The following is a 24,832-nucleotide window of genomic DNA, read 5'->3' on the forward strand; positions in this document are numbered from 1 at the left end:
TCTGTTCTTAAATTACTTCCTGTTATTCTTTTCTTATTTGGTGGCAGTAGCATATTTACTTCATCTAGTACTGCTTTTGAATATTTATTTGGGTTTAGCTGGGTGTTATGTCGCGCTCATTTTGGTGCACTACACTTCGTGGATTACAGACTTACAGTGGACGAGGTATATGATCATCACATTTCTGGCAACATCGTTTGCAGAAAACAATTTTAGTTTAAGGTATTCTTCCTTTTCTTCCTCAACCAAAACGTCCGAAGTAAAAAAATGACTGAACTAAAATACCTGGATCAACAAAGTTACCTGTTGAAAATGGAGCGTCCCCTACGTTCCTCTAGTGTTCATAAAGGTAAAACACTCTCTTGCACTTTCCGTTTCTGTGTTGATATTATCCGTGTTGCATTCTCATTACCAGTTGTAGCTCACTGAATAACAATGCTGTGTAGTTCAAGAGTAAGTCCGAGAGACAAGCTGAAATGAAGTTGAAGTCTGAACACGTTCTACTAATTGAAGAGTGTAAGAATGCACCACTTTTCGTTCATGTTGTGCACTTGTGCACGGGTATTTTCGAGGACTTTTCTCTTGGTCACGCTTATGTCGAGTACAAATGCTCAGACGATGGTATGTCTGCAAATTTTGATTTTATTTATTTTATTATTGATTTGCTTATTCGATTGCATATTTTTACGTGTCTTTTTATAGGTAAATCTGATTTCTTTTTAAGCATGCCAATATTGGAAGTACTTTAGTTCTGGCCTACTGCCTGATATTTGTGTACCCTCTCTCTGTATATTAGTTTTATTGTGGATTTATTCATTTATCCATTTGATGAGTAGGGGTTGTAGTTATTTACTTCTTTATTTCTCATTTCAATAGTTTAGACGTTAGAATGGTTCGTTACAAAGTTCGCTAAGTTAGCAAAAAAATTATTAATAGTGGAAATAGAAGAAAAAAAAACCGAAAAATAAAGTACGGAGTTGACAACGGATTGAAAATAAAAAACTAAATTGTTAACGAAGTATATAATCTCGTGATAAAATACTAAATTAAAAAATAAAATAAAAAATTGGTGTTGATTACTTGTCTTGCATAGCATAAGAAACTGGTCATTTTTCGACGATCAAGGGTGGTTTTGGCTGTTCCTCGTTTTGTGGAGGAATTATTAAAGTCCTAGTTCTTGAGGATTCATTCTCCTGGAGGATGTAAGCTATAGAGAATATTACCCCTTCCGTGGTAGGTCTTTAGTTGGTGTAAAGGCGTGATTAAGCTTTTCTTTACATACACAGTTGAATGGGAACTGGAATGGATGATAGAAAGGACTGAGTTCGGTTTGGTAGCGAACTGCCTACGTATCTTGCTCTCGATTCTGAGGGGAGAGAAGAATCAGGTCTGGCGTAGTTCATAGGAGGGGTATTTATAGATGTTGAGAGTGAATCCTCGCCCACCACGTGTAAAGTGTATCACAAACGTGGGGTCTTAGATTAAGGAGGTGTGCGAGAACTGTCTTTATAGGTCTGCTGTGATGATGGGGATTAGTAGTCTGGGCAAGTAGCTTGTGGCAGTGGTCAGTAGTTGGTGGCAGTGATTTGTGCATGTGTATCTCTGTTCATGATTGCTTCTAGAAGATAAGCTGAGTCACGTTATAGCCTGGTTCGCGTGCATCGAACTGTGCTGGAGCGTTTTCTTAGCTTGTAGACGCGATCTGGTTCCACAGGTCGGTGTGGTATTTCCGTCATGCTGAGTATGCGTCTAATATTCCTAAAGGAGGATATCACTCCCTTACACAGCCCCCTCTCAGTAGGGCGTGCTGGTCATGGAAGCGACCTGCTGAGAGAAAATAGTAGCGCGTGTGGATCATGCTAGATGTGGAAATATCCAAAGAGCTGGGGAGAACGATCTGTGGTATCCTGTGAGCTGGTGGGCGTAGATGTTCGACACGTGTTTGGCACGTGAGAGGATTTGAGCAGTTGCAGAGAAAACGTGCCGCCTCATTATTTTGGGATTTGAAAAGACAGGATAGTTTGTTGGAAGTCGTGTGCAGCTAGGGCTAGGGTGTAGTCATGATACCTTGGAAACTGGAGGGGCGGTTGTTGCGGTAGTGAAGTGTTTTCTACAAGGCTAGGGCTAGGGTGCTTGCATTTTTTGAAACATCACTTTGCTGCTTCGCCTTGTAGAAAACACTTCACTACCGCAACAACCTTCAGGTTAGTTTTCTGTCATTGTTGAACTCCTGTTTCTTGCTTCGTGCTTAGTCTTTGTTCTAGAGTTGTTAGGACGTTCGATTAGTGACTAGTGGCTAGAACTGTTAGGGCGAAAGGAGAGATGTCTGACTCAGATGATACGCGATCTCATGAGGTTCTCGAAGTTTCTCTTGGTTATGATGATGAGGAGGAAGAGAGAGAGGAGTCGGTGTGTGGGGTGAGTGAGGGTGGTGATGAAGATGAAGCAATTGAGGAGGCTGGAAGTGGGGAAGATGAGGCTCAATCTGCGTCTGTGGGTGCTGACGCGAGTACTTCAGGTCGCTGTGAGGGGTCGGCGTCCAGAGGTTGCCGCCTAGGGCTATGGACAGACACGCTTTGAGGGTGTTCCCTTATTTAAGGAAAAAATATGGGATAACCGTAAGCGGTCTGGAGATCCATGAGCCCGAACAGAATGCTCTGGTCTATAGCAATAGGTATACCCCACCGAACTATAGGGTTATCATCTGTGAGGGGCAGCTGAGGGCGCATATGACGATACCGTTCTCGAAGCTGGTTTGTGAGTTCTTGAACCGTTGTGGCAAAGCGCCTGTTCAGTTTGTGGGTAACACATGGCGGTTGTTCAAGGTGTTTGACCTACTGAACGCCAGCGGTGAATACCGGATAGAGGTCACTGACATTATTGAACATTATTCATTAAAGCGATCTCGGTCGCTTAACTTTAGCTTGGAGCTAAGTTGTCGAGCGTTCTGGATGGTGTGAGTAACGAGTCTTGGGTCTTTCTGCTTGTTGGAAACTATTGCGCGAGTGGGTTCAGTGTGGAAAATAAAATATGTGACTTTACTGGTGGGTACCAGTACGCTCTCTGAGAATATTGATCTTGCGTTAGCTGAGCTTGTACTGATATTACTGTTTTGTTGTCTGTGTAGATATCCCCCTAGAAAAGGAGACGAGCCGAAAGGTGATTGAGAAGTTTGCTAGGTTGACTCGAGCTGAGAAACAAGCGAAGCTTCCGGAAGTCGCGCATTTCTTTAAAGAACTGGGAGAACCTGCGATTAGGGAGAAGAGGGAGGTGCAAAAGAGCAGGGCGCGGGGTAAGGTGAGCGGGAGAATGTCGAGGAAGCATGTGATGGAAAAGCGCAGGAGTGATTTGTTCACTAGGGAAGATAAGAACCGAGGTCGTGCTGGGGTGAAGCGACCCGCCGGAGGTGCTGGTGCGTCTGGGTCTGGAGTTGGGAAGAGTCGGAGGACTCTCTCTTTGAAATCCTGAACCTCGCTTGTCGACGAGGAAGGGTAACGACCCAAAGTCTCGACCTTCCAAGGTTGCAAGGGTAGCTGAGATTGCACTAGTGGTTGGTGAAGGGCGAACTGGGGGAAGAGCGGCTCGTAGCTTGAGAGCAAGGCCGATGCCCGACTTCAGCGTTCTGGGGGAGGATGCCCCGGAGGTCGCTCCGACCAGGGTTGTTGAAGATACTTCCGGCAAGATGAAGGGGAAGGTTGGTATGAAAGAGATTGGTAAGGGGCATTCCAGTGCTGGGAAAGATGAGCTGGAGCGCAACCTGATGTATGTGGATGAAGTGACTAGTAAGAAACGCTATGTGAAGAGGTCAGATTGTAGCTACAAGTCCGCACCGATAGCTACTTGTTTGCTGGATGGGATGACGTTGGACGGTGATAGGAAAGACCTGGATGCGATGGAGCTGGAGTCGAATCTGAGGGGGATGGATAAGGCGATGTGCCTGGTGAGTAACTTTTGTGTTATTACTTGTCTGCTTTATTGTGCTATATGCTGTTGTTTGATGTTATCGTGGTATACTATCACGAGATGTCGCGGTGACTATTTGGTACCGTAAGTTTAAGACGGCCGCCAATTCACCGAAAGGAGAAGATCGAGGTCGAAGTCGCTGAGGGATGAGCTCTCGACTCTTCGAGATGTGCAACAGTCTGAGAAGAAAGAATTGGATTCTTTGAAGACGGAGCTGGTAACGCTGTCGTTGGAGAAGACGTCAGCTGTAAATGAGGCGGTCGGGCTGAGGCATGAGGTGGGCGACCTGAAGAAGAAGGTAGCGACCGCAAATGCTTATGCTGAAAAGTGTAAAACTACCACGCTGCAGGCAAAGGACGCTTATCTTGTCATCCGAGCTAAGGTAGAGGAGCTGGAGAAGAAATATTTTGATCTTCAAGAGGAGCAGGAACGCGGGACAGGGGTGAGCCGCTTGAAGATGCGAGTACTGTTCCTGCAGTTGTGCCTCCTTTGTCTACTGATGTGGTGATTGAACGATCTCGATATCACCTAACCGACCACACGACCGTGATCAATCTGCAACCGAACGACCTCTGGTGACCCGGGCTCGTCGCAAGTTTTGGATGCTCTTGTCAGTGAAAGCTTTGACCATGTTGTTTAAAAGTGGTCGTAAAAACTGTGTTTGTATGCGGCCTTAGGCCTGAAACAATAGAGCTTGTTTCCTGGGGTAACCTGGGCAGTTCGACGTTCTTTATGTTTGTGATAACAATGAATAATGGCTAACTGAGCTGGATTTCCTGAGTATCCTTAGCAGCTCGGTTAGTCTGCGAACTGAGGCTTCACTGAGGTCGTCAGTTCTTTCCTTTTTGTGAATGGGAAATATGTTGCTTTGCTTTATTCAAGTAGGATTGTGTATGATATGCGTGTTTGCATTCTGTAAGCATGTGTATGCTGTTGCGACTTGTCGTACGGAGGGTATGGTCTCGACGACCTGTGACTTTGTTGGTCTGTCGCGTTTGTTATCTGATTAAAACGTTGTAGGCGCACATATCTTGAGGATGCAAGGGTCTCACCCTGGAGCTGCTTGAGCTACAGTGTGTGTGTGGCACGTGTAGGAATATGGGCGGTCGGGAGACATGAAATGATGGTTGCCAGGTGGCTTGCCGTTTTGGCTTTTCGATGCCATCATGACCTGTCTTGGGAAGATACGTTACTTCAGCATAAGTAGGAGTGTTCTTGGAAGAGCAAAGGCATTTGCTCTTCCTTTGCTCTTCCTTTGCTCTTCTTCTTGCTGGAGCTTTTCTTCGCGCAACTGTGGTGCGTCGTTTGCTTTGTCAATTTACTCAGGTACGTTTGGCTTCTCTGTTTGGTTGTCTCTCTCTCTCTTTTTTTGAAAAGAAACCTGTGGCTTGTTTGTTTAACCGGTGTTCTGCGTAGGTTTCCTTATGGCCAGGTGTAGCAAATATGTTAGGGGAGAGGGGAGTTTGAGGGAGACCTCCCCTCTGATAATGGAGGAAATGGAGTTCCACCCGCATGTGCATGGAGATCGTGGTAAAAGAAAGGTTGTAGCCTCCGGGGTTAAGAGTAACAAGCGACCCAGGAGCTTAGGTCGCTCAACGGGTGGCATTGTCTTCAGGTCGCCTCGGCAAGTTGATGGCACTGATCAAGCTGCTGAGGGAGCTAGCGACCTGGGGCAAGGTCACCACGTCGTTGGTGAGAGTTCGCCTCCTCGTATCGGGGATGTGGAGGCGAATTCTACTATATGGGAGGACGGGGAAGAAGCGTCTGTGAAACGTTCTGACTGTAGCTTCCACTCGGCGCCCATAGCGACCAGTCTTCTGAAGGGGATCGTGTTGGACGGCGACAAAGCTGAGGTTGAGGATGAAGATATGGACACGCTATTGGGAACCATGGACATGGCTACTTGTTTGGTGAGTGTTTATTTGTTAGGCTTGTCGCTCTGTTTCGTAAGGGGTCATGACCTTGATTTTGTACTTGTAGTTTCTGGCGGGGTACGATAAGCTGAAGAACGCTGTGCAGCGCTCTGATACTAATGTCAACTCCCGAGTCGAGCTAGGATGTCTGCGAGCTGCGTGGGGAGTTGACAAGATGAAGCTGGATGTGATGACAAATAAGTATCGTGCGACTGCTGATGAGAACGCTAAGCTTGTTGCGGCGATGATTGATCTGCAAGGGAAGTTAGCGGAAGTCACCGAGTACACCAAGCAATGTCAGGGGGTTGCACGCAAAGCGCAAGATGTGTATACCACGGCCTCTGTTCAGTATGCCGAATTGGATGAGAAATACTTCCAGTTGAAGAAGGCACATAGGGACCAGGGTACGGGTATGCGCGTTGTGCTGAGATCTGCAAGACACACTCCGTCGACCAGTGCTGCCCCAAAGGATAAACATGTTGTGGCTGCTCCTTGATGGTGACTTCTCATCTTGTTTTTGAAAAATATTTAAGTTGGATGATTGTTTTGTCTGTTCTCCTCTCTATGAGAGTTAAACAATAGAGCTGTGTTTTCAGGCTTGCCTGAGCAGTTCGCCTTAGTTGATACTGAGAACTGGTTTCCACGAAAGTGGCAGTTCGTTAATTTTGCTCCCATTGTTCAAAGAACCGATCTAGATTTTCTGGGTAGACCCAGCAGATTGGTGGATTGGAACTGGCTTCCTAGCATTGGCTAGGCAGTTCGATTGGTGAATGTATATGTAATGCCATCTTTTGCTTGACTGCTTGTAGTTATTATTTTGTTTATGACGCTTGTGGTATACAGTGGCTATGGAATCTGAGATTTAGTTTAAGAAAACGTTATGCTTGTGAAGTATAGAGACATAGGTCCCCGACTAGCGAGAATTAGGGAGGTCATGATCCTGTAAGCTCCTTAGAGCGTTCTCACGGAGTTGACCCTAGGAGTATAGGTCCTCAACTTAGCGAGGTTTGGAGAGGTTATGAGCCTGTAAGCTCCTGAGAGCGTTCTGCTCGCGAAGAGCGTATTTAGCCTCTGAAGGCGTGTTACTTTCGGCCGAGAGCGCTTTTGTAGCCCCCGAGGCGCATCGCATCGCTGAAGGCGTTACGCTGCGTAGAGCATATTTAGCCTCTGAAGGCGTGTTGCTCACTGAGAGCGTTTGTAGCCCCCGCGAGGCGTCTTTCGCTTCATCGGAGCCGCGTTAAGCACGAGTTGATCCTAGAAGTATAGGTCCTCAACTTAGCGAGGTTTGGAGAAGCTATGAGCCTGTAAGCTCCTGGGAGTGTTCTGCTCGCGAAGAGCGTATTTAGCCTCTGAAGGCGTGTTGCTTGCTGAGAGCGTTTGTAGCCCCGAAGCGCATCGCTTCAATCGAGCGCGTTACGCTTTCGCGTAGAGCGTATTTAGCCTCTAAAGGCGTGTTGCTTGCTGAGAGCATTTGTAGCCCCTGGGGGCGTACTACTCGAGGCGTTACGCTTAGATAGAAATTTTAGCCTCCGAAGGCGTGTTGCTTATCGAGAGCGTTTGTAGCCCCCGAGTATGCATCGCTTCACTAAGAGCGTTCGCACGGAGTTGATCCTAGAAGTACAGGTCCTCAACTTAGCGAGGTTTGGAGAGGCTATGAGCATGTAAGCTCCTGAGAGCGTTCTGCTCGCGAAGAGCATATTTAGCCTTTGAAGGCGTGTTGCTCGCTGAAAGCGTTTGTAACCCCTGGGGGCGTACTGCTCACTGAGAGTGTTCTGCTTGCGTAGAGCGTATTTAGCCTCTGAAGGCGTGTTGCTCGCTGAGAGCGCTTATAGCCCCTGAGGGCGTACTGCTCATTGAGAGCGTTCTCACGGTGTTGATCGTAGAAGTATTTGAATAGAGTGGTTGACAATACAAATATAACTAAACTATTTGAATTGACAAAGATTAAAAACATGACTGTGTTCAAGACTGAATCTTTATTGATAAAATCTCTTTAACAAGTAAGTGTTCCAGGGTCGTGGTAGTGGTTTCCCTTCTTGCGTCTTGATCCAATAAGCCCCATTGCCAACAACTCGGTCCACTATGTACGGTCCTTTCCATGTTGCTGCTAGTTTGGAGTCATCTTGTGTCTTTTTCAGAACTAGATCACCAGGTTGGAAGGATCTAGGGTGTACTCGTTTGTTGTTGGACCTCTTTAGAATCTGTTGATACGATGCCACTCTGATAGCTGCCAGGTCGCGGCGTTCTTCAAGCAAATCGACCTATATATCGGGCTAGGACTGAGTCATTGTGTCCTAACTCGACAAGCTCAGATCTAGTAGTTGTGATTGTCAGTTCGGTGGGAATAACAACTTCTGTGCCATAACATAAGGAGAATGGTGATTCTCCTGTGCTGGAGCGAGCTGTGGTGCGATGGGCCCACATAATGTTCTCTAGCTGGTTTGGCCATTGGCTCTTGTTCTTTTCAATTTTTTTCTTTAAGTTTTCTAATATGGCTTTATTGCTGGCCTCGGCTTGACCATTGCTTTGAGCGTATTGTGGAGTGGAGAATGCGTGAACTATCTTCCACTTGGCCAAAAAATCTTTGACCGTTTTGCCTTTGAACTGGAACCATTGTCCATCACCAGGGTGTGTGGCAGACCAAATCTAGTGATAATGTGAGTCCAAATGAAGTTTCTAACATGTGACTCCTTGACATATGCCAAAGGAACTGCTTTGATCCACTTAGTGAAGTAATCGGTTGCAACTAAAACGAAGCGGAACCCGGTGCTTTTCTGTGGGATGAATGGTCTCATGATATCCATGCCCCACATGTGGAATGGCCAGGGACTTGCAATGCTGATCAGCTCGCGAGCCGGTTGGATGATGTTGTGGCCAAAGGTTTGGCATTTGATGCATTTGAGCACATATGTTTTGGCGTCGATCTGCATGCGAGGCCAAAAGTATCCTTGAGAGATCGCTTTGTGGGCCAAAGAATGACTTCCAGCATGATTGCCGCATTCTCCTTTATGAATCTCAGCAAAAATCAATTGACCTTGGGTTGGACTTATGCACCTCAAGTGAGGTCCTCCAGCAGATTTTCGAAACAACTTGTTATTCAGAACACAATAACGACATGCTTGATATGGTATCTGCCTGGCTTTGCTCTGTTCTGCTGGGAGTGTGCCCTTCTGAATGTACTCTATGATGGGCTACATCCATGTCTGGCTCATCTGATCCTCAGAGAGTGGGCATAGGTCGCTGACTTCTAAGACTTGCTCTACTTGGTAGGCAGGTCGGTCAACTACTTCAATGAGGAGTTGTCTCAGGGCGCAACTCGGTGTTTGAGTAGCCAAATAGGCTAGACTGTCTGCGTGATGGTTCTCGTCGCGCAAAAAGTGCATGGTGGCTTTCTTGAAATATAAAAGTAACTGATTAACAACTTTAAGGTATTTAGAAAGGTTACCTTCGTGGGTAGTGTACTCTTTAGCAATCTGGCGAACGACCAGTTGCGAGTCACTAAAGACTAGCAGCTCTTGTACACCGAGCTGTAGCGCCATTCTAAGCCCCATAATTACTGCCCCGTACTCCGCTTCGTTGTTGGAGGTCGCAAAGTTGATGCGAACTGATTTCTCCATCACCGCTCCGGCGACAAAACTAATACAACGCCAATGCTACTTCCGCCGGAGTTGCTGGAACCATCTACAAAGAGAGACCAAACAGTCTTGTCGTTGTGCTTGTGGGGTAGGACGTCTGTCTCTGGCTCCCAATGTAAATCGTCCACAGGGAAGTCGGCAAGAAAATCAGCCACGACTTGTCCTTTCTGCGAGGTGAGTGGGACAAACTTGATGTGATGTTCGTCGAGCTCTTCGGCCCAAACCGCAATGCGAGTTGTCTTGTTTTCCTTATGATGTATTTTCTTCAACGGGACGTCGGTGAGTACTTTGATTGGGTGCGCTTGGAAATATGACCGGAACTTCCTTGCAGAATATAATAGTGCTAAAACTGCTCTTTCGATGTAAGAGTAGTTCTTTTCGGCTGGAGTCAATGTCTTACTTGTAAAGTAGATTGGCTTCTCTGAGTTGTTGTCCTCCTTGAAGAGAACCGAACTATAGCAAAGTCTGATATTGCTAGATAAAGCCCTAGTGTTTCGCCATCCGTTGGTTTGGTTAGGACGGGAGGTGTTGTGAGATACTCTTTGAGAGTGGAGAAGGCCTGGTGACATTGGTCGTTCCATGAGAATTGCTCGCCTTTTTTGAGGAGTTGTAGGAATGGTCGGCATTTGTCTGATGCCCTGGATATGAATCGGTTGAGTGCAACGACCATGCCTAACAGCTTTTGTATTTGTTTCTTTGTCTTCTGGTCATGCATATCCAAGAACGCTCTGATTTGATTTGGGTTAGCTTCAATCCCGCGTTGTGAGACCTGATAGCCCAGAAATTTGCCGGAGGACGCTCCGAAAAGGCATTTTTCTGGGTTCAGCTTCATGTGGGTTCGACGTAGCCTGGAGAACACTTGCTCAAGGTGAGTGAGGTGGTCACCTGCTCTTTTGCTCTTGACGACCATGTCATCAATTTATACTTCCATGGTATCGCCTAACATGTCGTGGAACATGTCAGTTACCATTCGTTGATACGTCGCTCCAGCGTTCTTGAGGCCGAACGGGAGGACGTTGTAGCAATAAACTCCCTGTTCTGTAATGAAGGACGTTTTCTCTTGATCTTTTTTAGCAAGTGGTATTTGGTTGTACCCACTATAGGCATCCATGAAGGAGAGGAGCTCGTGGCCGCAGGTCTGGTCCACAAGTCGATCGATCCTTGGTAACGGGAAGCTATCTTTGGGTGTTTCTTGGTTGACATTGGTGAAGTCAACGCAAAGGCGGACCGTGCCATTTTTTTTGGAACTGCCACTATATTAGCGAACCAATCTGGATAGTCGACCTTTCGGATGAACCTGACTTGCTTGAGTTTATCGACCTCATCATTGATTGCTTTTTGAAAATGTAGTGATAGTCTCCTAGGTCGCTGTCGAACTGGTCTGGCACTAGGGTTGACATTCAACTTATGGCATGCAACGCTAGGATCTACACCTAGCACATCAATATACGACCAAGTGAAAACATCTTTATTCATGGATAAAAAGTTTACAAGCTGGGCTTTGAGTGTGGGGTCGAGGTTAGCCCCTACATAGACGAACTTAGGGTCGTCTTCCGTTCCTAGATTCACTCGCTGCCTCTCTTCAGTTGGTGCCATAGCTTGTGTTGGGAGAGCGTCCTCTGGGGGACTGAGCTCTGTGGATGCGTTGTTGGTCTGATGAGTGATGGGAGTTGCTGCAGGAGCCAGAGCGTCTTCTGTGGTTACGACCACAGGGTTTGGGATGACTTCTGTGGTCATGACAACAGAGGCTGGAGTACGATGCAGAAGCTGTTTTGGCTGTATGGGATCTGGTGGGGCGACCTCTGGGGTCTGAACAGGTGGAGCACTGATTACGGGAGCGACCTCTGGGGTCCTGACGAGTAAATCAGTAATTGCCTTGGCGACTTCGGGTCCGTCTGCATGGATAGACCTTCTTCTTTGGAGCCCCCGCCTCTCGAGTTAGTCGCGTTGCCTTTGACTTCAGCGACTAAGTCTTTGGCCATGGTGTAACTGGTGGGCTCGTTTCTTATGCTGATGGGGGCCTCAGCGGTCTTGTTCGCTGAGAGGATTTGATTACAATGATAGGCTTCGAGATGGTTCTTTGCTGGTTTCTATCATGCCGAGAAAACGGAAAACGAAGGACTTGATGCAGTGTAGATGGTATTGCCTGCATCTGATGAATCCACTGTCGTCCTAGGATGGCGTTGTAGGACGACTTGATATCTAAGACGCTGAAATGCGTATTGAAGCTGACTTTATCCTCTCTTGATCCCACTGAAACTGGGAGTATAATGTCACCGATTGGGTCGGCTCTGGAGCCATTGAACCCATAAAGAGGAGCAATAGGATCTATGAAGACTGACTTAGGTAGGTTCATCTCCTGAATGGTGTGGCAGAACAAAATGTCGCGTGAGCTGCCAGGGTCTATCAAGACGCGCTTAACTGTCCAGTCGCTGATCTTGACATGGATGACAAGCGCGTCGTTGTGAGGGAGGCAGACCTTGTTGAGGTCAGCCTCTGTGAATGTGATATCCCCTGAATGGCGACCTGAATGTCGCGGGGCATGTGCTGCTTGTGAAGAAAAATGGTACACTTCTTGAAGAGCACCGACACGCCTTCGTTTCTCTCTGGAAGAAGTAACATAATCATCTGGGAAAGTGATCATATGGATGGTTCTGCCGTTGTCACGATCTGACGAGTGCGGGCGTTGATCATGACGAGAACGGTCTATGGGGCGTGCTCTACTGCGGGAGCGAGCTTGGATGCTTTGGCATTCCTGGCAGGGTGGAGATTTGCTACGCACTCGGCAGGCCATAAGCTTATGGTGCAAGTCGCCGTCGGCAATGTTGGTGTACTGTTTGATCTGTCCCGCTTCTATGAGATCTTGGAGATAATGCTTAAGCCCCCAGCAAGCATCAGTCTCGTGACATTTTGCTTTGTGGAATGCGCAGTAGGGCTTGTCAGGTCGGTATGCTAGTTGCCTTACGTTAGGTTGGAAATCTGGCTTCACTTGATCTTTTCCAAGATGTAACCGAGAGGCGTGTCAAAGACAAATAACTCTCGTTGTTATCTAAGCGGTTGCCTGATTTGGGTGCTTGCGACCTGGATCGCTTTTTGGTAGGTGGAGTGTCGTCAGAGATCGCCGCGACTTCTTGGTCGTCTAGTAGACCGTGGTGTCGCAAACCTTCTTGCTGCTTAATATATTTGTCGACCCGAGCGTACAACTCTGATAGGGTTTCTGGACGCGACCTTATCAGCGACCTGGAGAGGTCTATGTTACGCACACGACAGGCATTGGAGAATGCCAGTGTGGCAAAAGACTCTTTGATGTCACTCTCCATGCATAACAGTTCGGCTTTGAACCGACCTAGGAACTGGCGGATGGTCTCATCTTCTCCAAATGATAACTGGAAGAGTGAATCCAGATCTGCTTTTTTATGTCTGTTGTGCACATATTGACTGGCAAACAGATCGGTGAGCTGCTCAAAGGTCTTGATCGAGTCTGACTTGAGTGAAAAGAACCAATCGAGTGGGCCATCTTTGAGATGGGCGAAAGAGAGACGACGAAGAAGGGTCGGTCAAACTCCCGAGAGTCAGAAAGGGCCAGGCTTTGAATGTAGCGGGCTACATGTTGGCCGGGGCATGTGCTGCCATCGTACATTGGGAAACGTGGCTGAACAAAATCTTGAGGAGAGGGTTTACTGAGTACCTCTGTTGTGAACGGGGAAGCGCGGTATGTCTTGAGAATTTTCTGAACGATCTGGCTTGCGTCTTTGCATACTGTGCTCTGGTCGATCCATTGCGACAGCTCGTTAATCTGTTGGTTAACTTCGTTGATGCCGTTCTCAGCGATGTTACCAGCTGGTTGTTGTTGAGCGTCAACTTGTGCACGAAGAGCAGCATTCTCTTGCCTGAGCAAGGAAATGCTCTCATTGGTTAAGCCTAGCTGGTTTGCGAGGCCTTGAACTTGAGCTTCGAGGCTTGCCATGCTTCGTGGGCTTGAGATATTTGGTTTTTGGGTTGTGTGAAAACGGTGTATCAAGTAATCGAGACCACAGACGGCGCCAATGTAAAGGCGTGATTCAGCTTTCCTTTACATACACAGTTGAATGGGAACTGGAATGGATGATAGAAGGGACCGAGTTCGGCTTGGGAGCGAACTGCCTACGTATCTTGCTCTCGATTCTGAGGGGAGAGAAGAATCAGGTCTAGCGTAGTTCATAGGAGGGGTATTTATAGATGTTGAGAGTGAATCATCGCTCACCACGTGTAAAGTGTATCACAAATGTGGGGTCTTAGATTAAAGAGGCGTGCGAGAACTGTCTTTATAGGTCTGTTGTGATGATGGGGATTAGTAGTCTGGGCAAGTAGCTTGCGGCAGTGGTCAGTAGCTGGTGGCAGTGATTTGTACATGTGCATCTCTATTCATGATTGTTTCTAGAAGATAAGCTGAGTCACATTATAGCCTGGTTCGCGTGCGTGCGCGATTTGTGCTGGAGCGTTCTCTTAGCTTGTAAACGCGATCTGGTTCCACAGGTCGGTGTGGTATTTCCGTCATGCTGAGTACGCGCCTGATATTCCTGAAGGAGGATATCACTCCCTTACAGTTGGAACTTAATAGGAGGCATTTCGAGGATACTTCGCTTTCAGTGGAGGAGTTGTGATCCATGAGCATGGAAGAATATTTAGTTATTTCTAATTATATTATTTGTAGTCATTTAAGTTAGTAGGGTTTTCTATTTGTTTTATATCTAGGTTATTTAGTAAGGTTTCCATTTTGGTTTCTAAATAGAATTAGGAATAATATTTATTATATATAGACATCTAGGCTTTCATTGTTAGTTGGTTGTTATTGAATATTATTTCTTTTTTCATATGTTGAAGGTTTAAACTTTAGTTTTAGGTGTTTGATTTATTAAATCTTATTGATGTTCATCAATTGTTGAAATTTCTGTGAACAAGATACATCAAGGTGACTGCCCTCAACTAAAACTCAAATTGGCCTACAAGTCTTTATATAGGAAAACATATTCTAATAAGACTAAATTTGGAATTAATAATATACAGGTTTGTTATTATATTTCAGCTTGTCTTAGTTGCTGGAGCTATTTTCTCGTATAGTTTTTCTGAGATTTATATTCGCCACTTTGGCTTGATGAATACTGTTTTAATGAATCTGGTTGTATATATTGTCTTGAGTCTAATCAATATTGTTGTGCATTGCAGCTACAAAAGCCAAAGAGAAATTGAAATGTAGATATATCGGAGGGAAACCTATCTGTATTAAGTTTTCAAATCTATTTTGAACTAAAAATGCTAACGCCTTTATAAAGAATTTAAGTCGAAGGAAGGATGACAAAGTGGTGTTGGAACTTTTTTCTGAATACGTTAGGATCCTTTCATGCAAGGTCATTGATACGGGACTTCTAATTTACCATGCCATACATGTGATAACTCAATCAAGTAAACAGAAGATTCAACTTTATCGGCGCTCTTTGGCGCAATAGTAAAACAAGACATCCTAAAGAGCCCATCCTGAAGATAGCCCTTTCCCACAAATACATCATTCTTAGTTAGTACAAATTTATCAGAAACAAAGACTAACTTAAAGCCATTCTTGCTCAGCAGTGACCCAGAAACCAAGTTCTTGCGAATGTAAGGCACATAGAGCACCTCATTCGAGTTAGTTCCTTCCCAAAAGTCAACCTCATCACCACCTTTCCTTTGCCTTAAACCTTGGACGTAGAAGAGTTTCCTATAAAAAGTTGTTCTTCCTTTTCCACAACATGATAAGTTGTGAACATCGACTTGTTGGAGAATATGTGGCGAGTAGCACCAGTATCCACCCACCATTCCCTTTCATTTCCAATCATGAGACATTTAGAAACCACGGCAGATAGGTTCATGTCATTAACATTATCAGAAAGCATGCCCATTGTCACATTTGCTTCAGTCTTTTGCTTCTTGTACTTCTTTGGCTTGCGACATTCACTTGCCTTATGTCCAGCTTTCTTCCCACAGTTGTAGCACTTGCCCTTGAACTTAGTAGGCGTACTACTCTCTTCACCTTGAGCTTTGTCTTGGCGCTTCCTCTTTCCCTTATCACTTGATCCTTCCACAATATTGGCCTTTGCCACCATGGGATCCTTGCCCTTCTTCTCAGATAGGCGGTTATCTTCCTCTATCCTTAGACGGACAATCAGTTCTTCAAGATTCATATTTTTGCGTTTATCTTAAGATTGTTCTTAAAATCCTTCTAAGATGGTGGTAATTTCTCAATCATAGTAGCCACTTGGAAAGATTCTCCTAGGGTCATTCCTTCAGCAATGACATCATGGAGGATTACTTAAAGTTCTTGGACTTGGTTTATGATGGTCTTACTATCCATCATTTTGAAATCAAGAAATCTGCCAACTATGAATTTTTTCATGCCAGCATCTTCACTCTTGTATTTCTTGTCCAACGAATCCCAAAGTTCCTTAGCAGTCTTGAACACACTATACACATTGTATAATGAGTCAGCCAACCCACTAAGGACATAATTTCTACACAAGAAATCAGCATGAAACCAAGCATCCTTGGCCAAAACCTTCTCCTTGTCGGTTTCATCAGGGCTTACATCAGGAGCCTTATCTCATAGAAACCTTGCCAAGTTAAGGGTGGTTAGATAGAAGAGCATCTTCTGTTGCCAACGCTTGAAATCAGTTACATTGAACTTTTCAGGCTTCTCCCCATGAGGAACAAAATGGGAAACAACAGTAGGAACAGTAACAGCAAGAGTAACTGGTGGTGTTGCCATATTCTGAAATAAAACTATACTTTGTTATTCCCTTAAACCAAAAAAGAAAAGAAAACATAAACAAATTCTGTTCGTAAAGAAGAAGAAGAAAAAAAAAATGTCTTAAGTTGTTAGGAATATACAACTTAATTGTACTTACTCTTTACCAATTACCAAACTATACAAACCTTTTGTCTTGTAAGTGTCTTGTACTTCTTAATTAAATCCGAGCCTAGTGTAGATACACTATGTCCTTAAGACAGATTTTCCCCCTCACGGTGCTTGAAGGTTGATGGGAAACTGTCTTTGTCACACCCCAAATTTCTAGACAATATTTAAAACAATTATATTCAATTATCTGAAAACCCGGGGTGAAACAAAATCCAAAACCCTATTATCAAACACGATATATACAAAACTGAAATCAAAAGAAAACTAAAGGAACACTATTCCTAAATCACATTATTAAACTACAAAGAAACTAACCAACTCTATTACATCTGTCTCAAAACAAAACCATACCCTTCAGAAAATCTTAAACCAGAAAAATCCAAGAGCAACTCCAAATCACGTGTCCTTATCCATTGCACTCCACCATCTATGTTCCCCAGAACACACCCACGTTGCAAAACAAAGCAAACATGGGTCAGCAAATTGAATTTTCTGGTATGAGTAGACTAACAACAATATATATATATATATATATATATATATATATATATATATATATATATATATATATATATATATATATATATATATATATATAATAATCTTTCAAATATAACATTACCAACCATTTCAACTTGGAAGACAATATAGTTCCGTTTTCCAAAACGGTGTGTAGTTTCTTCCCAAGTAAGATTTCACCCCCAATATACAAATTCCAAGAATCTCATATAACAGTACTCATCATTCCCACTTTTCAAAATAACTCACAACATAAATACCACTTACATTCTATTGATTAAATGCACATATGATAACTTAATTAAATATGAGTTTGGTATACCTTACCTTTAAGCCAACACGTCGTCTTAGGGTAGGATATTTACGTCTCTGCAGAAAAGATTAATAGATCCTACCCTCCTGCAAAACAGAGTTAGACATCACAATAAAATGATTTATCTCAGCCAAGTCAAATTTCTATTCATAACCAAACCTCATTTAAGACATTTAAGTCTAAGTGATATAACCTGGTTCGTCCCGCATATTCGGGGAATACCACTTATCATAATACCTATATCAAGGGTAGTCATTCATATGACATCATTACGTCATAAAGTTTCCATATATCTCAGACTATTACAAGTCATTAATGCTTTCATAATAACATATCATTTTACAGTCATTCCACAATCACAGAAAAGATCACAAGCATTCAATAATATTATTTTCAGTCATACTTCACATCCATAACCTCACACAAACCACCTCTATATTTCTTTGTAAGAAAGCATATACATCATAATACATAAATATTCATAGGCAATAACTCACTCATACGTAAAATCAATATTTTACTTTGCTTATTAATTATCTTGTTGACTCATTTATAAACAGACTCAACCCAACCTTTAGTTTATACTCCACGATTTGCACTCCACACATTTGCCAAATCACACATACACGTGTGCCTCTCTCCCACCGAGTATCACTATATCACAGCCATCTCTGGGATTTCCATACACATAATCACAGCCTCTTTGGCCATAAAATCTCAGGTCATTCATGACACATTCAATGAATACCTTGGGTCATTCTCGCCACATTCAAGGAATACCCATCATAACATTAATGGGCCATTCATGGCACATTCAATGAATGCCCTGAGTCATTCCCGCCACATTCAAGGAATACCCAAACCTACATTCTCGTACATTCAAGGAATACAACCAACCCGCAAGGCGAATACCTTAGTTCCTTTCTAGGGCAGTCCAAACTATTGGGTTATTCATGACACATTCAATGAATACTCGGGTCATTCATGGCACATTCAATGAATACCCATCTATCACATGACATCACAAGTCATAATATCTCATTACCAAATCCTGAGGCGTGGAGAGTTCTAAAGATGTGGACGACACATTAAAACATTATTATCACTTATAATTATACTAGCATTACTCATATCAAAACAGACCACACATGTAGAGAGTCATTTTCGCGCGTTAAGGCAAATCAAGCACTTAAAATATCATTGAATGTAAACAGACTTATAATCAAACAAATACAATTTACATAACCACACTCATATACACAATATCGTAAATAAATAGTTCATTAGCCCAAATTCAAGTCCACACACACTAATGTCCAAAATAGATCCACATATACTAAAGTCTATATTCATATACAACTTCTATCTCACACATATATATTTATGTAGTCTCAAAACAACAGTAATTTCTAACACAATCACATAGTTATCACACAAACTAATAAATATATTATAGATATAGTGGCTGCACTTTTGTTCAAAGCTGCATACGTATCCAAATCTTTCAGGATTGGAATCAAGCCTTCGTAGTTCTTAACCAATTCTCCAAATATTTTAATAATCACGATAAAAGAAAACATATAGATATCTTTTCATTCCACACCAATATTTCCACAATAGTAAGAATATATCGAAAGTATAATAATCACTGACCATCTAATGCCATCATGTAACCACCCAACTATATCCATTTTAAACTTTAGCTAATTCTAACAACCTTGTTAATCCGTGCCTTGACAGACAACCCACCATTGGATCAGCCTAAAATTTGTATATGTCATTTAACTGGATATCAAGAATCTACGTATTTAAATTTGAGGTCAATCCGATAATAGGTTGAGCTCCATCTAAGCAGAAACAAAGGATTGCGCCCATCAATTTTCTGGTGTAGTTTCTACTACGACCACTCCCACTAATGGAAGCCTCGACAGATATCAAGCCGTTGGATAAATCTAAAAATCTAATATGGAAGACTACAATGTGTTAGGAAACTATGGATTTAATTTTATACAAATCCGTGTACGGAAAGGTCACCATCTAAGCAGAAACAAAAGACTGTGCATTGCAGTTTTTCTGGTGTAGAAATACTACGACCTGTCACGCTTATGCGCGCCTCGACAGAAATCCAACCGTTGGATCTGTCTAAAGTTTTAATATGTCAGACTACAATGTCTTATAAAACTACAGATTAAATATGAAGTCAATCCAATAAAGATTTGACCTCCATCTAGTAAGAAACTTCTGACTGCGCAGTGTAGTTTTTCAGGTCACCCTTTTTCTGTTCATCTTCTTCTCAAATATTCCTAGTTAATATAAGTAACCAAACCTTAACAAAATTTAAGAGGAGAAATTCAGCACGCACAAGATAAGTGTATTAATACATACGAAATTATCCAACAGAAAACCAACGTGGAAATTACCCATTATATTTTAATTATTAACCTTGACACCATATCAAACAACACTTGCATTATCCGTTCTAACCGATTTTTTGTCAAACCACAAGATATTAATAATTATGATAATAGATCGTAGAAGCGAATATATATCAAAGATAAATAAAAAGAAAAATCCACTCACTCGTGATACGCTTCTGTTGCCAGCAAATTCCCAGCAAGAAACCTTCATTTTCTTCTTTCCGTAAAACTCTCTCTCTCCACTGTTTAAAACTCTCCGTGTAAACTCATGTGTAAACCATTTTTTTTCAAAAACACCTTAAAAATAGGGAAAGGGGTTTATCCTCTTTACCTTATCTCTTTCTAATATTTATCCTTTTATTTTATTTTATCTCTTATTATTATTATTTTTTTTTTATTATTTATTGTACTAGGAAAATATTAAATAAAAACACGAGGTGTTATAGTCTTCCAAGATAGAACGGATTTCCTTCTATAGAAAGCTAGTACTTCAATTCTATAGAATCAACGAACACAACATAGTATTTGACTAAGAACAGAGAGAGAAGAGAAAGATTAGGCTCTATGTGATCTTGTGTGTCTTTCTCTCCAAATTCATCCACTATTTATAGGTGAGTGGTGCATCTTCGAAACAACACAGTGACTTTTGAAAAAAAGTAAGCAACTCTTTGAAAAATCACATGTTTCAAAAAGACATACCATTTCAGCATAAAGCATTGTTTCGAACCAGTGCCTATTTTGAAAGGTCACACCTTTTCGACATGATGCACTGTTTCGAACCAGTGCACATTTCGAAAGGTCGCACCTTTTCAGCATAATGCACTGTTTCAAACTAGTGCATCATTTTAAAAAGGTTTTTCTCACTTTACGTACTATTTCAAGAGAAACCCATTTCATCTCAAGTGGGATAACTTGGGAGACAAATTACTTATTCATATCTGAATGAATTTGTCCAAAACAAATCCATTTTTCTAACAATATCCATGTTTTATTTTGAATTAGAGCATTGTATTCTGATGCCATAGCTGACCTCCAATTAGAATCTTTCATGGCTTGAGTGTGACATGTTAGAACTTGAATGTGTGCATTAGCTTCTGAAAGGAGAGCAGTAATAGGATGTTTTGCTGAATAAACTTTCTTTTTGGAAATTCCTTCCTTAGCTCTAGTAGTCATTGTGTGAATTTGTGGTTGAAGTTTTCTTAGAGCTCTTACAGTGACTTGTTTTTGTGTAGGAACAGGAGGTTGATTGTTTGCAGACTCATGAGTAGAAGATGCAGGACTTGAATTGGAAGTGTCAGAAGCTTGAAAGTTTGAAGTTATATGAAAGTCAGGATTATGCTGATTATAGTAAGTTGGTAGGACTTGTGTAGGGATTGAAAGTATTATTCATGTCAGTTGAGAACAAAGGTGGAACAAGAAATTTTGTAGAAGATGGAATGGAGAAAATAGAAGTTGGAATATTATTTTTGAAAGGAAAAGATTGTACATTGAATATGACATGTCTAGACACATATATTTTATTTGTGACAAGATCCAAACATTGGTAAGGACTATAACCAATGAATATGCACTTTTTGCTTCTAGCTTGTAGTTTATTGGTTGTGTAGGGTTTGAACCAAGGAAAAGATGAGCATTGATACACTTTGAAAAAAGAATAAGATGGGGATTGTTTGAAAAGAATATGAAGAGGAGACTTGTAGTTCAAAAACTTGGTAGGTGTTATGTTTATAAGATAGACACAAGTTTGAAAAATGTGAACCCAAAATTTAGGAGGCACATAACTTTGAGAAATAAGAATTCTAGACATTTCTGTAATGTGTTTGTGCTTTTGTTCTGCCATGCCATTCTGCTCAGGTGTATGTGGACAAGAGTATTGAGCAAAAATACCATGAGAGTGAAGAAAAGCCTTTAGTTTATTGCTAATATATTCACCCCCTCCCCCCTCCATCTGATCTAAGAGTTTTGATCTTTTGATTGAGAAGATTCTCTACATTGGTTTTAAAGGTTTGAAAAACTGTAAAAAAATCAGACTTATGGAATAAAGGAAATATCCATGTGAATCGAGACCAATCATCAATGAAAGAAACATAATACAGAAAACCATTTATTGATGGAATGGAAGAAGAATCCCAAAGGTCTGAGTGTATTAACTCCAAAGGTTTTGTACTTATAGAATTTGACAAAGCAAAAGGAAGCTTAGTCATTTTACCTAATTTACAAGCAGTACAAAAACTTGAATTATTACAAGTGTTAGAAGACAACTGAAAATCAGAAATGATTTTATTTAATACAAATGAGGATGAATGTCCAGTCCTTTGATGCCAAACAAATGAGATGGCTTTGGCTCCAAGAAAAGTAGTAGGAAAGAAATTGCGTAACTGAGATGGTCTGGAAGGAAGTGAAGTAGAGCTTGAGTTGAACTTGAATGTTAGGGGATATAGTCCATTCTTATGGTTCCCTTGGAAAATAATCTTGCTTGAAGTGTTGTCCTTGACATAAAAAGAAGATGATGTGAATGTGATGGAGCAATTATTATCTTTAGTAAATTTGTGTACAGATAATAAGTTATGTGCAATAGTAGGAACATGTAGGATGTGTTTAAGATGAAATGATGAATATGGTGCATAAACTCTAGAGTTACCAACATGAGAGATTGACAAACCTTTACCATCTCCCACAATGACTTTGTCATTTCCAACATAATCATATCATATCATTTGACAAAGATAGATTGCTCAACTCAGGAGTCAGGTGGTGTGTTGCTCCAATATCAGTTATCCAATGTGACTCATTTGCAGATGTAGAGTTATGATTTGAAGTATAAGCATTATAGTTCTAATAATATGGGTTTGAAAAGTTACCATCAGAGAACTGTGAAGAGGGAGCTGGAGATTGTGATGCCGAGTATTGAGCAACCATATCTTGAAGTATGGCAAGTGGAATCCTTCCTTGAAATGAGTAGTTCATGCGGTTGTAGCAGTCAATTGCGACATGACCAAGCTTGCCACAAATTTGACATGTTAGCATGGAAGATTTAGTTTCATTTTGCTGCCATTATGGATTTTGCTCTCTTAGTTGTTCAAGAGAACTAGAACTAGATCCAGGACCTTGCATTGGATAAAAACCTCTTCCAAAATTTGAGCCTCTTCCTTGAAAATTTCTTCCTCTACCTCTGTTATAAGAACTTCTACCACCACGATTGCCATTATAACTTGTAGTAGCATTGCCAAAGCTTGAATGATTAAAATTCATTGCAAATGCTTGTGGTGAATTATCAAGCAACAATTTTTGTCTATCACTGATGTTGATTTCCTCACTCAACAAAAGACCGTGTAATTCCAAATGGATAGAAGTACATACAGAAAGAATCATATTCATGAGTAAGGCCACGTAGAACTTGATCAACTAAATCGCCATCAGAAAAAACAATTCCAGCTGCCATCAAGTTATCTAAGATTTGTTTAATTTGATGTAGATAATCTGACATAGTAGAAGCACCTTTCTTGATAGCTTGTAACTTGTTCTTGAGTTGAGAAATGTGTGAACGAGAGCATGCTGAAAATCTTCTTTCAAGTATTAACCAGAGTTCACGAGCAGTAGAAGAACCAATCACATATTGGAGAAGTGTTTCAGATATTGTGGCATTTAACTATATAAGTAGTGTTTGATCACTCTTTTGCCATGAAAGATACAGAGGATTAATTGTTGTAGTCTCATTTCCAGACTCATCAGTCAAGAACATTGAGGGACACACACTTGATCCATCAACAATTCCAAGTAAATTGGTGCTACGCAAAATAGGTAGACACAATGATTTCCATAAAAGAAAGTTATCTTTCGTCAATTTTATGGGAATGAAATGGGTAATATTGATCGATGTCATTGAAGTATTGGTTGAAGCTTCCATTAATGGAGTTTGGATAAAAACGAAGCAATTACTGAAGAAATTGAATGACTTAGAAATAAAATTGAAAATTTTGTTATAGGAAGAGAAGCTTAGCTGATTCTAATAAATGAATTTGATTAGTGTTTGAAGTGATGAAGAGAAGAATCATTTGTAGCAGAAGCTTTGATGTGCGTTAATGGTGGATCGCATAATCGTCATTAGAAGCAGAGCTCTGATACCATGATAAGATAATGAGACATCGACTCAAATTACAGTTCATTTCATTAAGCTTCTCTACTTACATTGTTCTCTTTATATAGAAGAGTATTGAAGTTAGTTACAAAACCATAACTGAATCTGTTAGAACTAATAACTGAATAATTGTTAGACTATTTTAGAAATTTGTTATAACAGAATTTGTTATGTTGTCACATGCTTATGCTGATGTGGACTCTCTCCAATACTGATGTTACTGCTAAAGCAGTATGTTGTTCTTAACCTCCTACATCTACAGTTGTACATATACCTATTTGGTTCGGAGTTTGAGGTCTTATATGTATTGTTGTGTTATTTTGGATAAAACAAGAGGTGAACTTGGGCTATATGATCCTTTATCTTGGTAAACCATTTTCCTTAAACTGTTCCGGATAAGTTTGGAAACAGAATTGGATATGGATTGGGAAACAAATGTGATAGACTTGTAGAATCCAATTCTTATCGGGAAACTGGATCAGTATCCTATCTCTGGATCTACTAAGTGCTCCACGTTTTTCCTATATAAATACTCCTAAAGCAGCAGTTAATAAGATGTGTGAAAAACTATTTTCTATACTAAGTCGAGGGCTTTCATAAGATCAGTATCGTAGTTCTTCTTTTTTTCTTTGGTTTATCTGCAGTAAACAAATGATAGTCTATCTGGCTGTTGTATCCTGGAGGTTGACGCGCTTTGTCTGTATAAAGAGGAACAGACGCGAAACAACCTTAAAGAAAGCGTTTGATCCATGCTTCAGCCAGCCTTCTTATTCACAGTTTGTTCTTGTTGCAGAAATTGTTACCAACAATTTTAAGGTTGTTTGACAGTGAATACGAAAAAGGGTTAAAGTTTGTTTCTCGGTTTTCATTTATGGAATAAGCGATTAAGAGTTGTACCATCTTATCTGATGAGGCCGGTTGGTTGGGGTTATGGGGTTACTGGTATGTGACTTCTTGATTCAGGGAAGCTATGAGGATCATGATCCTCGACTACCACTTGCTAGGG

At 41.7% G+C, this 24,832-nt stretch overlaps 1 long non-coding RNA gene across 1 annotated transcript; it reads left to right on the forward strand.

Moving 5' to 3' along the window:
* Positions 1–3: 3 nt before the first annotated feature.
* On the forward strand, positions 4–21,226 carry LOC147485904 (uncharacterized). The gene is made up of 3 exons (XR_015201284.1): positions 4–349; positions 447–621; positions 20,921–21,226. It is a non-coding gene; the product is annotated as an uncharacterized LOC147485904 (long non-coding RNA).
* The last annotated feature ends 3,606 nt before the right edge of the window (positions 21,227–24,832 follow it).

This window comes from Coptis chinensis, chromosome 7, assembly GCF_015680905.1.
Source record: "Coptis chinensis isolate HL-2020 chromosome 7, ASM1568090v1, whole genome shotgun sequence".
In the NCBI taxonomy this organism is placed as follows: Eukaryota; Viridiplantae; Streptophyta; class Magnoliopsida; order Ranunculales; family Ranunculaceae; genus Coptis; species Coptis chinensis.